The sequence below is a fragment of the Strix aluco genome, chromosome 1, assembly GCF_031877795.1.
Source record: "Strix aluco isolate bStrAlu1 chromosome 1, bStrAlu1.hap1, whole genome shotgun sequence".
Lineage (NCBI taxonomy): Eukaryota > Metazoa > Chordata > Aves > Strigiformes > Strigidae > Strix > Strix aluco.
In genome coordinates, this window is record NC_133931.1 from 29,722,105 (window position 1) to 29,738,067 (window position 15,963).

At 37.6% G+C, this 15,963-nt stretch overlaps 1 long non-coding RNA gene across 2 annotated transcripts in view; it reads left to right on the forward strand.

Moving 5' to 3' along the window:
* LOC141919921 (uncharacterized) overlaps positions 1 to 15,963 on the forward strand; it is a 47,860-nt gene that overhangs the window by 5,847 nt on the left and 26,050 nt on the right. For both annotated transcript variants that reach the window (XR_012622170.1, XR_012622171.1), the window contains one exon: positions 1,179 to 1,222. This is a non-coding gene — a long non-coding RNA (uncharacterized LOC141919921). The remainder of the gene's footprint in view (positions 1 to 1,178; positions 1,223 to 15,963) is intronic.

A 15,963-nucleotide genomic window follows, 5' to 3' on the forward strand; every position in this document is an offset into this window, starting at 1 on the left:
TACTCCAGCTTCGCCCAAAAAGCATTCAAAATAGGGCCTACACAGCTCCAAGCTCTCTTCCATCAGATAGCAACTAAATTCCTCATGCCATATCTCTGTCAAACAAAGTCACTGGAAGTGTTATGCCAGGTCAAGTAGAAATCTGATCCAGCCCCAGAACAAGAAAAGATGTGCTGGCTTTCTAAGTACTAGCTGTGCAAAATATGACTCATGTAGTGAATGCTTTTGTCATTGGTTTATGTAACACAATTTTTAAAACTTTTCTATGGCTCAGGAAACATCTCTCAGCCTTTCCTTAAGCATACACACTTACATATACCCATGTATGCATACATATATTTATACATACATATATATGTGTATATATACATACACACATATATCTGTTCATACATGAAGTACACACATGAGATACAGTGTGAGAGTAGATTCCTGTGGCGCTAAGCTTTGCAGAATGTCTGGAAATGGCAAGCTGAATTCTATCTTCTTTTACACCAATATAATTCCCTTTATCCATGTTCCTGGGAAATCATCTTTTCTGAAATCCTATAGTCTGATAAATGCAGATCATAGTATTCTAGCGGTAAAAATGAACCTTAGCAGAAATTGTCTAATCTGTTCTCATAACACAAGCCATAGGTGGGCATCAGTGTTGCATATCACCATTTCTTTTGGTAGTAGAATATGTAGGCCTGAGTGTAAAGATTGCATATAAATAATGTCCTGCACATGAGTGAGTTTAATCGCATTACTCTCCCTGTTAAAAATGTACAATTTGGCCTTATGGTGAATTTGTTTCAGCTTCCCATCACTGACTATGCTTTGGGCATTTTTGCATTGTGAAGAGTATGAGTCTTAAGCCTCATTAGTTTCACTACTAGCCCTACTGGTTTTATGCATTTGAAACGCCGGAGCGGGTGCCAAGAGACAGTTTTTGAGGAGTGTGTGAAACTTTCCCCCATTGTAGAGCTAGAAGTGTATCTGATCCCCCAAGGAAGCCTGAAGTCTTTCTTTTGACGTGGTCTGTGTAGCGTGGTAGTCATTCAAGACTATTAAAACCAAAAATTCTTTCTAGAAATCCTTTGGTATCATCTTAGTTAACTGTCTACATTTTCTGGTTTTTTTTCTTTATCATGGGGGAAATCCTGGTATCTTCCTTTCCTTTTTCCTGGGAATAGAGAATGGGAGCTTCAGGAAAAACACTCCTGCCAAGGTTTCCCAGGTAATGTCTGATTTGTTATATTTTTCCCTACACTTACTTATGAACTGCTGAATTTTTTATTTTTACTTGCATTTCTTAAGTTTGCTTACAGCACATTTGCTGTATATTCACAACTTCTTGACTACATTTCAGAAAAAAAGTTACCCGTTATGACTACTGTTTTCTTGTGGCAGTTTGCAATGAAGTGTAGAGTAACAGTCACAGCATATACAGCAGTCACACCTCCAATACACATTATTACTTTTAAGCTAAGGCTCTGAAAGATGAATGTGCTGCCATAACACTAGCTCCTGTTGGAATGGCATCAGAAACAAAACTCTGTCCTCTAACTCCAGGCACACAGAAGTGCCACATAGGATCATGAGCCACCTTGGTCCAGCCTGTACACACCGTACTCACTGCTGAGAAAACCTTTCTCCTGCTTTCTACCACCACCTTGCAGGTCAGAGAGCAGAGTCTGTATCCAGTTTAGCAGAGGAACTAGTACTACACTCAGCCAATATGCAATGGCAGGAAAAAAAACCCCTCTTTTAGCTCAGTCCAAGAACAGCTGAGCTGTGGTGGTCTGTGTAAAATGGGTTTCTATTCTGATTTATCCATAGCCACTGGGCTGTTTCCCTGGTTGGTAGGATACCAGTTTGCAGGATCAGAATGCTTTCTTTTATTTTATTATTTCTAATATACTGGTATGTGAATCTCAAAGTGCAGCTGTCAGCAACCATAGTGAACTCTAATCTAGTTTCACAAACCCTATGGATCTCCTGAGTTTCCCACAAAAGCCTAAGCAGACATGAAGTAGAATAGAAAGGGACAGGCTGTCAAACTTTAAGGAACAGTAAGTGTGATCTCTGCAGTATTTGGCAGAATCTTCAGTGGGGTTTACACAAAACTGATAGTGCTCCCACGGCAAGAACTCATCCATTAGGTATGGCAGATGTCCTCAGCACAGGACAGCTGCAGTGGAGGAAATTAAAGACAGTTTCCTTTCATCTGGATCCAAGATTCTGTGATTATTGCCTGCCTGTGCAATGGAAAAAAATGGGAGATACTAAATGCTTGATACTAATGAAGTTCTGCAGTTCTCCAGCATCAGGATGAAAATGAAAATCTTCAACTGAAGTAACACACACCATTTTCCATCAACAACAATAAAACAGATGGTGAATTTCCAGCTGGTTAGAAAGTGTGTGCCATAAACTAATTACCCAGCATAGATAGCAGGTGCTGTTTCATTTTCCCCTGAGACAGAATTTGAGATCAGAAAGAGCCCATAAGGAGCTGCAGGCTACTAGACTTGCCCCAGCATGGGATGAGGAAGGTACTTGGGAGTTTGGATGAACTTCCAGCTGTACCACTTCAAGGGTAGATAGTATTTGTTCAAGCTAAGAATTGTCTAAACCTATTCAGGTGAAGCCCTTAGGAAATAGCCTTCAGTGAAGCAGCTTGCCTTGAGTTCATTGGCAAAACCAGATCTGGCTGCTGGCAAGATGTTTTGGTGACTGGATCTTGTTTTATGGATTCTGCTACTGTACTCAGTACACGAAATGGTACAGTTCAGAGTATCAGTAGAAAAGAAACATAAAAGGCTCTTCTTTGTTGCTTACTAAATTCCAGTTATGAAATTATGCTGAAATTTGTTTACACGTATTCCACCAAACTGAAACAAATCATTACTGAATAGAGTCATAGATTATTAGACAGAACAAACAATATGGGCTGGAAAAACAATCAAACAAACCACTTTCCCAGGAATTATTCTCTGTTGTGATTACACCAACATGAGAAATTTTGTGCTGCAGTGCTGACCAGCAAAAAAAAGTTTCCATAATGCTGTAATACCAAATCCTGACATTGTCAGGTTGCTAAAGATGCCTGTGAAATATGCTTTTATAGCCATGAAACTGTTAATCACTCGGTGATGAAATACTTGAAACATTAGTCTCAGCTGAATTTAAGATGTTTCTGAGAATCTTTTCAGACCTCAATGTTCTTAGGGTTGTGAGCTATGCACATTAATTTCACTTTTATTTTAATATAGCCCAACCCATTAAAATACTGGCATTGCATTTATTCAGTCAGCAAGTCCTGACTTCTTGCAAACAGAACATATCCCTTGTAGGACAGTCAACAGTCAACTCTCCATCTGCACAGACTCAAGTAGACTATAGAAATCTCTTGGTAGAGACCACCAACCTGTTCTACAGGTACTTGTACATTTCTCTTCCTGCACTGTCTGTGACTTTTGCCCCTCCATAGCTAGATCAGCAAGAACATCTCAATGATACAGAATTAACCCCAAATATCCACTGGGACTGATGAAAAAATCAACTTTGATTTTACCATGTTTTGATTGGAAACTTTATCTTTTAGTCCTGTAATGTTATCTGCTGGTATTTTTAGTCTGATTTCCTAGAGAGCATCCATAATAATGACTAGAACAGAGCTAGAATATTTTTTTTTCATTAGAAATATGTAGGGTTCATGTAAATGGGATTGTTATCGCTGTAAAACTTTGAGGCAACTCCCAGTGATTTGGATGAGCCTTCCAACACATACCCAGAGGAAATGAAGCCTTTTTGTTGGGTGGTTCTTGTACTCAGAGCCTTCATCTTAATCTTCAAAGGCCTTCATTAACTTAATCTCAATTTCATAAACCTCTCTGAGGTTTATTTGTAACAGTTCTACTCCTCTGAAGTGCCAAACCCACTGACCTTAAGCATATAACATGTGAAAGCAGAAAACAAAATTTTCTCAGCTACTTCCTCATATCTCTTCAGCAGAAGGAAATAGGAACAGCCACAAACCAGTCCACTTTGAGGCCAAAATGTCAACTACATTTTTGCAATTGGTTGCATACACACCCACAAGAATCAAAATAGTGATAAATACATACAGGAAATGTGTGTGGGGAGGTGGAGAATAGAACATGTCAGCAGAGAAGGGGAGTACTAGAAGAAGAGGGCCTCAACTGCTGCGAAAGATAAACATCAGTCTTATATGTGCTTTTGAGTGTTCCCATGGTCATATGAAAACCAAATAATGGGGAATTATTGCAAATAGTGAAAGATCCTTGGAGAAAAAAAGCAGTGTGAGCAGATGGGGAAAAGGTCAGAAACTTGGACCCCACAGCCTCTTACAGTTGTGATATTTACTCGAAGGTGTTAGCATAGTGAATGAAGACTGTAGCATAAGGATGCAGAACAAAATGACAACTTTTTTTGAGGTTATATGAAAAATGGCTATTTCACAGAACATTTTTTCTGATGGGAGTTCAAAGGTCATTTCTTCTGCCTCTAGGCTTTTTCTACCTTTTTAAGTAGTTAAAAATAGAGCCTAATAATCTGTAGTCGATACCCATAGGTATCAAATTCAGACACTGAGTGCACAAACTGAGAAACAAGGTAGGTATTTGCATGTGCAGTTTTCATGTTATAAATATTTGTGTGTCTCTTCTCACTCAGTGTGTGTACCTACTGTAAAATGTAAGACCCTTCAGTTTGTAGAACATGAAATGAAAAAAAAGGGCAAAGTCAGTGTTTAGGAAATACTGAGGAAAATAATGCAATGAGAGATACTGGATACCTACACTTCATTTCCATTATGCATGAGTTGCTATCACAGCATCTCTGTCACAAAAGCACTAAATGCACAGCTAATAAAATAAACCCCAGCTACTTGTATAGTATAAGTTTTCCACAGCTTTTCTAAAGGTGGAGTAGCATAGATGATGCTGTAAATTCTCCTATTCTCTTTCTTGCCCATCTTCTTGCAGCTTTAATGTCTTTCAGTTGTGTCTGCCTATACACCAATCACTTTGTCTGGTAGGTGTGTTAGTACATCTCTTCTGTCAATGGATAAAATGCTAATGCCACTGTATTATCTACTTGAAATGTGAAACCAAGGGAAGACTGGTGAAAAAGATCCTACTTCTAGGGAAAAAATACACCCAAAACTTGTTCTCTAAAATGAGGCCTAATGAGAAGAAAAAAATACAAACTCACACAAATAAGTTAGTTTACAACAGAGGAAAGACTTATGTTCCTTTCCCAGAGCGCTCCAGGTATCCCATGACAATGCGGAATGGTAAAGACACAGATAGCCAAGACATACTCACCTGCTGCCTTTGTTTCTTGAATGAAATTTTTACTCCTGTCACCAGCTATTTCTGTACTCTATAGGCTCTGCTTTAAAGTACAGAAGGTGAGTAAAGTTTCTTTTCCCAAGGGAATCAACAGTCAGTTCAGGTACTATCTAGCCTTGTCTGATAGGGATGAGCTACAGAAGCAGAGGCCACAAGAAGGACCACTTTCCACAGTGGGGATGTTGGCAAAGGCCACACTGGGTGGCATGGGTGGTGGGTCCCTCCTCTTCCCTACTCTGCAGGTGATGGTCTTGGTTCTCAAGCAGGTTGTCCAAGAGGTATTGGACCATCACCAACATCCAGCCATCCAGCTGAGATCATTTGAACGTGTCTTTATTTTTTTTTAACCAAAATCTGAGTGTAGACTCAGTATTTCATGTTTTCACCAATTCTTGCACATTTTTGAGCAGTCTTTCTGAATGCTTGCTTTGCTTGCTACATAGTATGCTAGACCTTGTGCTCTAGGTAGGTTAAGCTGACTTTTTTCTTTGATCGAGCACCTGATAATGTCCAGTCTGAGAATGAGACAGCAGCTTTGCAGTGTGCATGCCTTAGCCCTCAAACCAAGAGGAAGTTACAATTTAATTTCATTTCTAAACACAGTAAGCTTACATTTCTATGTCACGTAAGCTTTGGTTTTGTGCTAAATTTGAAATTTTCATCAGAAAAATGAACAAAGATTTGAACAAAGGCTAGACCATTGCCTGATGATATAGCCACAAACATTGTCAGGCAATAGATGCATAATACTATAGTTCAGAAAATCAATACCTATACTTTATACAGTTCTAAAAGTATCTTGTTTAATTCTACAGTGATAACATAATTTTGTCTGGAAAATAAACCTGATACCTAGCATTAAATTTTAATAGATAAATGAATCCAGATTTTCCCCTGCTTTGTCCTTTGCTGTTTTTCAAGTAGCTAAAAGGCATCATAGCTTAAAAAACATCCATTTATTTTTATCTGACAAAGGTAAAGTATTTTATCTGAGAGGTAAATCTAAAAGCTGTAATGTGTGTATTTAGGAAAGAACAAAGCAGAAAGGGTACAAATAAAACAGCTTGGGTGAAACTTTAGCCCAAATGAATCCTATGGCAAAATCCCCATTGATTTCATAGACCAAGACCTGACCCAGCAGTCACACAACGAAGACAGCTGACACTGCACAACTTTTAAGAGGGGGGCAAAAGATTAAAAAATCAATATTGAGGATACAGACAAATTTATGAGGAACAGATTCAGATGAATTCTGAGCTGACATCCAGCACATGGTTTATGCAGCAGAGGGAAATGGTAGATGTGACAGAATTTAAGTGTGGTGTGAAGAACAGTCAAAATACAGCCTTTTTAAATCAAAATGACAGTCCTTCTCTTTAATTTGATGTATAAAAAAACCTCTCTGTAATCTTTGCAGGCTATAGAGAGTTCAAGGATGACCTTGTTGTCTGGTCAGTTGAAAAGTAATCTTCTGAAATGCTTACCATGCCATAGGATAGCAACAATGGGAATGGGAGAGAACTGAGGGGAAAGAACAGGGCAAAGCCAAGCAAAGAGCAATAGGAAAAAACAGAGTTCATTTTGGACAATCCTAGTGAATCGTTATGTGTTTGCTTCCATAATGTTACATTCTTAATATTCCAGAAATAACAGAAAAATACCTGGTTTATATGCCTTCCAAGATGCTACAACAGATGCTGCTATCTATTTCTATCAAAATTCTTTTGATAGAAAGTGCCCTGGACATACTATGTAGCTTAAAGAATAGGAAGGATGCAAATCCTTCCGAGAAGCAAATGCCTTACAGTCCCAAATTATATGAATGACAAAGTTCTATTAACTTCAGTATTGTGATCTGCAATCTTGAATAAGTATTTCATTGTCTTCTGGAGGGGACATGATGGCATCTGAAATAGCAGTGCCTCACTTTCTGCTTTGCAGAACACTGGCGTTTTTGAGCATCCTGGCAATGAAATGGAGAAAGCTGTCTGGATACTGTAGGTAAATGCTATGCAGAAAATTATTTTATTAAATTAAAAATGACTTCACAATAAAAATAAGTTTTGTGAAAAAAATGATGGCATGGTTAAGGTATTTTTTATTTATGCCCTTAATTTCATGGTAAAATTGCACTTACACATTTTCAGGGAAATACTGAGACTTAAAATAAGACATTTTAAAAAATATTCTAATCGATAAGTTGATAGATTTTCTATAAACATATCACAAAAGGAAGGTAAAGTTGGTTTATTTGGAACTATGTAGGATAAAAATAATACTGATATTTCAAAATGAGTTTTAATTCCCTGTTAAGTGTAACACTGCATGCCAGTGAGGCCACACATGTTCATTAAGGCCTGATCCTCATGGGACTTAATAATACACCTATTAACTTTAAGCACATAACCAAGTTCATTGTAATCTCAGTTAAAATTAAACCTGTGCCTTACTGCTTGGCTGAACTAGGGCCTAAGGCTAACTGGATCTTCAGTACAGTTTTTGTAATATTCTTAGAGGAGCCGTTGGAGTCAGGACCCGGTGAGGAGCAAAGGAGAGCAGCAGCTCAACTTACAGCTGAGGTGCTTGAATGTCAGACAAGGTCTTTGGGCAGCGAGGAAGAGGCCGGCTGGCTTCCAGTGCAAAGGGAAAAAGGAAAACTATGTCCACAGCACTTACCTGAGAGCAAGGGATGGAGGGGAGAGGAAATTAGATGGATTTGTACATAGTGCAGGAGCAAGAAAGAGCACAGAGGATTCTTCAGAGTATTGGAATTAACCTTCGGGTCTAATGTTCACATAGTTTTCAAATCACACTTAGCTTGGTGTGTTCAAGGAAACAGCTGGCAAATGAAAATATAAAATTTTGCCCTAAGAAATAATATTTTCCTTATATTTTCTGTATTCTGTATCGGCAGCATTATTTTAAATACCTTTTAAATGCCTGTAAGCACCAGTGAAAAGCTGTTTTACCTGGGGAGTTAAACATCAGCTTTATGCTACAAAGACAGCTGCCGATCCTTCAGGATTTAAAGAAGGTAAATAATTTTGTACATATTGGCAACACCACTGATGAATATTTATTTGCATATGTAAAGATAATCACATGTATGAATGCCTGTGGGGTTGGGCACTTAAAACGTTCTAATAATAAAACCGGGTGTGTGGGGGTCAGATCTAATTCTACAAGGGTGGTGAACATTTCATAGCATGTGCAAAGACTGACTTTTTATAGCTTTAAACAGAAGCAATTTCCAGGAGTCAATACTTTTGTTCCTTTGTATTTTTCTTAAATGAAATGGTCTCTACTTCTGTTTCAACACTGATCATCATTAGCCTCAGAAATCACTCTGCAATTAATGAAAGTCTGAATTCTTCATGTTCTCTGAGCAAAACCTTAATATAAACAAACAATGCAAACTCATTTCAAGGTAATTAATATGCTAGCATAATTTATATCTGTTTAATATCTAACATACAACTGTAACAGGCAAGTTTCTGTTCTCACTGTTGTCTTCCTGTTGCTGAAACTTGTACGCTGGAAACTCAACAGTCAGCATTGGTCTAAAGTAACTTAAAAGCAATGTGCAGAAACTCTTTTACTGAAGCCTTTTGTCTGAAGCAGCCAAAAGCAATAGTCATTGTCTTTCTTTAGATTTTGGACAGATAGAAATCTCATTAGGTTTCTCAGGCCATTTACATTTCTAAAGCTCAGAAAGTTAAACGAGAAGGGGAGAAGAATCCTCCTGCCAGAACACAGCTCAGAGAGGCTGCCTGCAGCAGCAAAATACTCAGTAGGTGTTTTCATGAATGGTCATGAAGAGGGAGGGACAAATATCCTACAGTTTCCCCCAGTAACTGAGTAATCCTCCAGGGAAGCAATGCCTCCGTACTCCTGCAGTGCATGAATCAGCAATACAGTGTGTGGGAGAATTGTTCTCTTTTTTATAGCTCACGATATAAATTGGAGAATTTGCAAAAAAAGTTTGCAGATTTACAAGTGCAAACTTCTGTAGAATTTTTTTAAGCTCTACTGTAAATATGAACGTGGCATTATAACTTCTGCTGTGCATTGGGAATGGGAAAGGGAAATATAATTTGCTACATCTGCTCTATACTGAGAGGGCAGAAAAGATGAGTTTTAAGAAGACTTTAATTCTGTCTTCTTAGTTTCTAGTGCTTTCCTCAAATGTATGGTATAAACACCATCCCTGAGAGCACTCCCAGGTTAAAGAGAAAAGCAGCATGAATGTAACAGACCCGCCAACTCCTTGGCTTTTCTTTGGTGCTCTGAGTGTGCACAGTCAAGGATTACTGTGCCTGAGTGACCCAACAGTGTGTTTTACCCACAGCAAGTACTATCCTCAGTTTGCACGTGAAAAAAAAACAAAACATAAAATAGTTACCTGAATTATCCTCCATACATCAGCTAATCTGTGGCAGATCTGGGCATTAAACTTCGACCTTCTGAATCCTGATGCTGTGCTTATCAACCTAGGCAGTTTCCATCCCACCTAGCCTTTGGTACATAATATCTGCTAACTGTTCCCTGTACCAGGGAGCTACAGGAAATGCTGCAGGAATTTGCTGGACCTGGGATTTCCTTTGTCCTGTGTCTGATTATTTTTATTGATGACTAGTTACAATTCCAGAAGGATATGCATCTCAAACTCCTTATGTTTGCATCCTCACCTTTATTACATTGGTATGTAAGCATATTACTGCATTACCATCACTGAATTATGCATTCAGTTAGTAGCTGTTCTGATTAGCGATATGCAGATATGGGTTGAAATACAATGGAAAGCTGTATCTGTATATATAGTAAGGGATGACTTAGTGTTACTTACACTTGAAAAAGGAGGGCTTTCAGAAAGAAACCTTTTTTTTTTTTTTTCTGAAAAATGGCATTATATGAAATCAGAATTAGTCTTGTGAACAGCCACAAGGAATCAGCCAGAGAGCTATTTCACTTTCAGACTATCGCTTCACTTGGGGTCTATCATATATAGGTCTCCATCATGTAAAAAAACCTTGAGATTTACAAATAGAGTGTCCTCACACTACACAGGTTAGATTGAACTCTCTTCCCATTTCTTTTAAAATGGATTTTAACATAATTTGCAAAACTTTCTTCTTCATAAAAGCAGGTTTTTAGATTTTGAAGAGATGTCTATCCATGTGTATATGTCTGATCAAGGATTCTATGAAGCAATTGCTGGCAAAACTCAAAGATTTAATAGTGTTAAAGCCTAATAAAAGTTTTCCAACTGTTTTTCCTTTCTATCGCAATACAAACCTTTCCTGCATTCTGTGCTGCATTTGCCTCTATCATGATTTGGAATATGCCACAGGAATGCAGCATACACAGGCCAAGTATTAAATAAAAACTCTATGTTATACCAGTGGCACTGAGAATGACAGCTTGCTAAGAAACTAATTCTGATAACACTGTCTAGGTAGCAGCAATGGCAATGAATTTCCTAGATGGTTAAAGTTCTTGATGAAAAACATTTTGGAAAATGAGGTTCTGGTGAAAATGAAAAATTTCCTGTGGAATTAATGTTCTTAACATCAACGATAGGATTTCTATAGGGAATTCTGAAACAGAACAACAGCTGTTAACTGAATGGTTTCGCTTTGATATTTAAACCATTCCCCTACCTTTCTCCTTTCTCACCTTTCGTTTTCAAAGCAGCAATGAAACTCTAAAATAATATATTGAAAATGAGCAAAAGGGAAATTTCTTACTGAAAAGTGAATGTAGTGAATATTACTTTTTTCAAAGTTTCTCCATGATCTGAGCAGAACTGAAGAAATGCAGCCTATCATCAGAAACATCTCATGGGCACAAACTGGGATTTTTGATAAGGTGTAGTCCCTCTTTGGGCTACTGAGTTGTCTCAGGGAGACTAGTCATGAGTCAACTCCTTAGCATATCAACAACATATCAGCTGCTGAGAGAGTTCAGATCATTAAGTACTAATTCCAGGAGTTTCAGTGAAGATATTATTGTTTACTAGAAATGCCTAAAGCTCTGTGTTCTCAGCACTGAATATCATGTCTAATGATACTCAGAATTTGTAACATTTTTACTTGTATGGGTGAGCCTTTGTTTTTCTTTAGCAGCTGGGGAATTAGGGAGTTAACGTAAAGGTAAAACTCAATCACAATATAAATAATAACATATAATGTGCTTCCATAAATCATTTTGTGTATCAGAAATTGCCAGTGGCTACTTTCATGTAATGTAGACTTTTGACAACATAGCCCAGTCCTTTTCCCTGGGTTCAGTCTCTCATATGGCTATTTAATTTGTGATTACAAAACACGTGACTATTTGAGCACTCAGATATATTCAGAACCCAAAGCAGGTTCTGGCTGTTTTATTCACTATCAGTATAGCATCATAAACAAGTTGTGTACAAATTATCTAAGTTATCATTAGTCAGAGCCATGGTCTCCCAGTGTCAGTAGTGAAATGAAAAATATGAAACTTATACCTCCATATCTCTCAAGGAAGTGAAATCTAAAGGTGTTTTTATTTTATTACAGTATTGGGTGTTTTATGCTAAGAAGCTATGGGTCCAAATTCTCTTCTGATGAAAAACAAGTAAAAGGCTGAAATTAATGAATTTGCTTTACTCTAGACTGGCCAAGGTTGAAGCCACAGTTCTTAAGGAAATACATTGTAGACATTGCTATCATCTTATTTTTCATCCAGTTCTTAACAGGTGAAATATTACTTTATTTCCCAGGCTTTCATCTTAACAGTGATACTCCTTTTGCTTGTACAACACCCCAGAACAATATACAATGAACCTGCACGGCTCTATTAGCATGTGTTATGTGGCAGAAAAAAATGTTGCAAAACTATGTAGAGCCTAGATTTAAGGTTGCAGTGTTTACACACAGAAGAAGTCTGCCCAGCAGATGAGCAGTGTTGCCCCAGTCTGTCCGACCTTTTCCTGTGTCTCATCTATACCTCCCAGGACTATGGCAGAGCCCTGAGTCACATCCCACTCAGGCAAAGGAGACAAGTGACTTAGATTCACTACTTGGGTTGGAGTAGGCATCTCAAAGAGATGCATGTCCTCCACACACTCCCATTTACTTCTTTCTAGGACACTAGGAGTTATCAACCATTCACGCAACCTGTTTTCTAACATTCGGTCATTAGTAGAAAATCAAGTTGCCCCCCCCCCCACCCGTCTTCTGGACGGACCAGGATGTCTGATCCACCAACCATGGGGGAAGCAGGAGAAAGCAGCAGGGAAAGCAGGGTGTCCAGGCACCCTGGGCAGCTGAAGCTGCTCTGGATCTCACTGCTTTGGTCCTCCCCACTTGCCAGCCCTGTGCCGAGCCACTCCACTGCATGGCCTGGCAGGCAGCTGACTGGAGGCAGGTGGGTTTGCATAGGGTTTGTGGGAAGGCAGGAGGGGACCATGTGGAGTGGCAGGCCAAATTCTCATGAACAAAAGCTTGCATAGTTAATAAATCTTTCACTTTTTGCTTTAAATTATCTTTTCATTTGCATCCCAAATCATGTTTACCAGAAACATTTTTTTAACAAATTATTTTTAGTCTGAGAAATTAAAGACGGTGAGTCAGATAGTGTTCAGCTCCGTGTGTTATGCTGAGCTACCACAGAGGACAGCCCATTTTTGCACAACAGCAACACATTTTCCAGGTCTTCCTAAGCTTTATTTTCAATTCTGTTGTTTTCTTTCTGTGGAAAGATATTTCTATAACAAGACTATATTGCAGTGGGGAATGCAACAGGGTTATATGGAGAAGATTTTTATTAAATCATAATGATATATATAGATAAACAAACCAAAATTTTGTCGGAAGATAAATCCCATTCTTAAAGTCTACAGTACATTATTAGACTTGCAGCACACAGGAGCTAGGGAAAATCTACTGAACCATGTTAAATTATCTTACAGAATATCTGTTAGTGAGAAATCTTTATAGTTGATTTTCAACTGAATAATGGGTTTGATTTTAAAATACAACACATTCATTGCTTACCTATAAGATAGCCTCATGAATCCTAGAGCATAGTTGTTAATAATATTGGGATATATAACTGTATAAACAGTAACAGTATGATTTCTGTGTACTATACTTTTGACTATCTAAGGCTCCTCCTATTTGTAGGTAGGCATTATTTACTGAGTTGAGCAAAATGTTAAGGAGGCATGAAAACACACTCAAACATATAGAACAAGTTTTTCAGTAAGTTTCTTAGTTATTTTGTTCTCTTTCTCTTTCTGTTTGCCTCCTGCCAGAAAATACAGGTGATTCAGGCAACTTTCAGACTATACTCTTTCATTCTTCCTCTTGATCGCATAGTTTTTCTAGATTAATATAGAGACATTTCTAAGTTTTTATTTTAATTTTTACCAAAAAAAATCTTTTACATAAGAACTGAATCCTATTTTATCATTCTAATTCTAGGATTTATCTCATTTCTTCTGCTGTGCTTTTATAATCCCACTCTGCAAATGAGAAAAATGGGAGACTAAAAAACACATAACAAGTTCTATAAAATATTGAAATTCATGTATTGAAGCTACAGGTTCACTCCAATTGAATATTTATTGTAATAGAGAAAGAAAGATAAAGAAGAATGAATATTATTTGTGCTTTAACAAGGATGTGAGCTTCATTCTCTTTATCTTTAGTCACCTGACCTAAAATATAGTTCTTTATGAGAATTTCAGTATCAGTAAAATTGTTCCAAGATTACCAGCTATCATATAGTAACTTATCTTTTGCCAACAGTTTTTGCTCTTAGTGATCATTAATTCTTAGCTGTTAAATATTTTTTCATATATGGAAAATATTACTCTGGTCATAATACTTCTTAATCACAAAATTGCAAGATTCTCAGGCATTACTGTGTTTTAAATGCATTTCAGTTGTAACATTTTTAAACATAGTGCTTTTGCTAGTTACACTGTGCTTTTCTTGAATTTGGAAATCACAGTGTGTATATGTTCCTGGTGACTAATTCTGTATCATTGCAGATTCCGGAAGCACAAATGCGTTCTTTCTGAAACCTCTGAGTTAGTGAAGGTCTAAAATACAGTTTTTTCTTTAAAAAGTTTTCATTTTAGAAAGTGACTAATGATGTCCTGTGGGACTATATATTGGAATGATTTCCTTAAGCTTACCCAAAGTAAGAGAACACAAGTTGACGCCTCTGGTATCAATTAATTATTATTTTTTTAAATAAAGAAGTTGTAAGTATCCAAGTATTCGCTCAGCCTTAATCAAAGTTTTGTAACTACAAAATTACCCTTTGATTTTCATAACACTTTATGCTGAGTAATTTCCAGCACAGTGGGGAGCTCCATTCTTAAGAGAGAAGAGCAAGTTTATTCTAGAAAGAAAGATTAAGGACATGTATATAGGCTGCATATTTATAGTGGTTTCTGGTTTTCCTTACTCTAAAAAGTTAAATGATTAACAGTTTTATTTACTGGCTAATTAATGAAACAATGCAACCAGAACACAAGATGTGTTTCAGAGGAAAGCCAGATTTTGGAGTTTTCCTTTATTTATACGATAACAGAAACAAAAAAAAAAAAAAACGGAGTTGCAGGAGATCACAGAATAAATATGAGTAAAAAAAATCTCACACTGTAGCTAAACAGGCAAATCTTACTCTGGGTTGCATTCACAAGAGCTGACAATGATGTGGGAGGTAATTATTCCATCTGCTTGATCCCAGTAAGAAGGGAAACATTTTTGTCCCTTCTGTTGCTATAAAATGTTATTGCAAAGAAGACGATTATAAATTGTTCTTTAGGGCCAATGGAGTAAGAAGAAACATAAATTATCTTAAACTTCAGCAAAAGTGATCTCACTGAGTATAGGAGAAAGCTTCTGTTTGGCAGTTAAAGCACAGAAAGTGTTCTGTGGAAGCTGTGAAGTCTCCTTCACTGGAGATCTTTAGAATGGGTTAGACAAACATCTGTCAGAAATGACCTTAGTGTAGACCATAGACCAGCCTCAGTCCAAAGGACTGGAGTAGCTGATCTTCTGAGGTTTTATATTTCTGCTCTTCTAGGAATCTGAAACATCTGATTGAGTTTACTACCAGCTGTATCTTTTGTTACACTTCCCATTGCATAAACTTCTTTCTTGTTGCACAGATTTCATGTTTATAATACCATGAGTGTACAGGGACTCAATGAACTTCCTGTTATTCAACTAATCTTCTCACTGCTGTATTTCTGGGGACAAATTTCCAGTTCCCCTCTCTAATTGCATGTACTCAGTCAGTAGCTAAACTGTTTGCAGACATGCATATTGCAGTTTTGCCTTCAAAACATAAAGCTGGAAGGAGTGACTAGTAATCTAATTTATCCAAACACCTGGGAAAGGGATATTTTGTAAATTTTGTGGTTACAACAAAAGACTGGCTTTATCTCAGCTCAGACTTGTGACAGTGAAAGACCTTGTTTTTCAAAGTAAGCAGCAACTTAGAGCCCTGGCATCCAGTCCAAGTGCTGACTCCTGCCTCTCTCCTGGTTGTGCTCCTACTACCAGAACCAGCATCTTTCTACTGTCAGATATCCCATCTTTTCCTT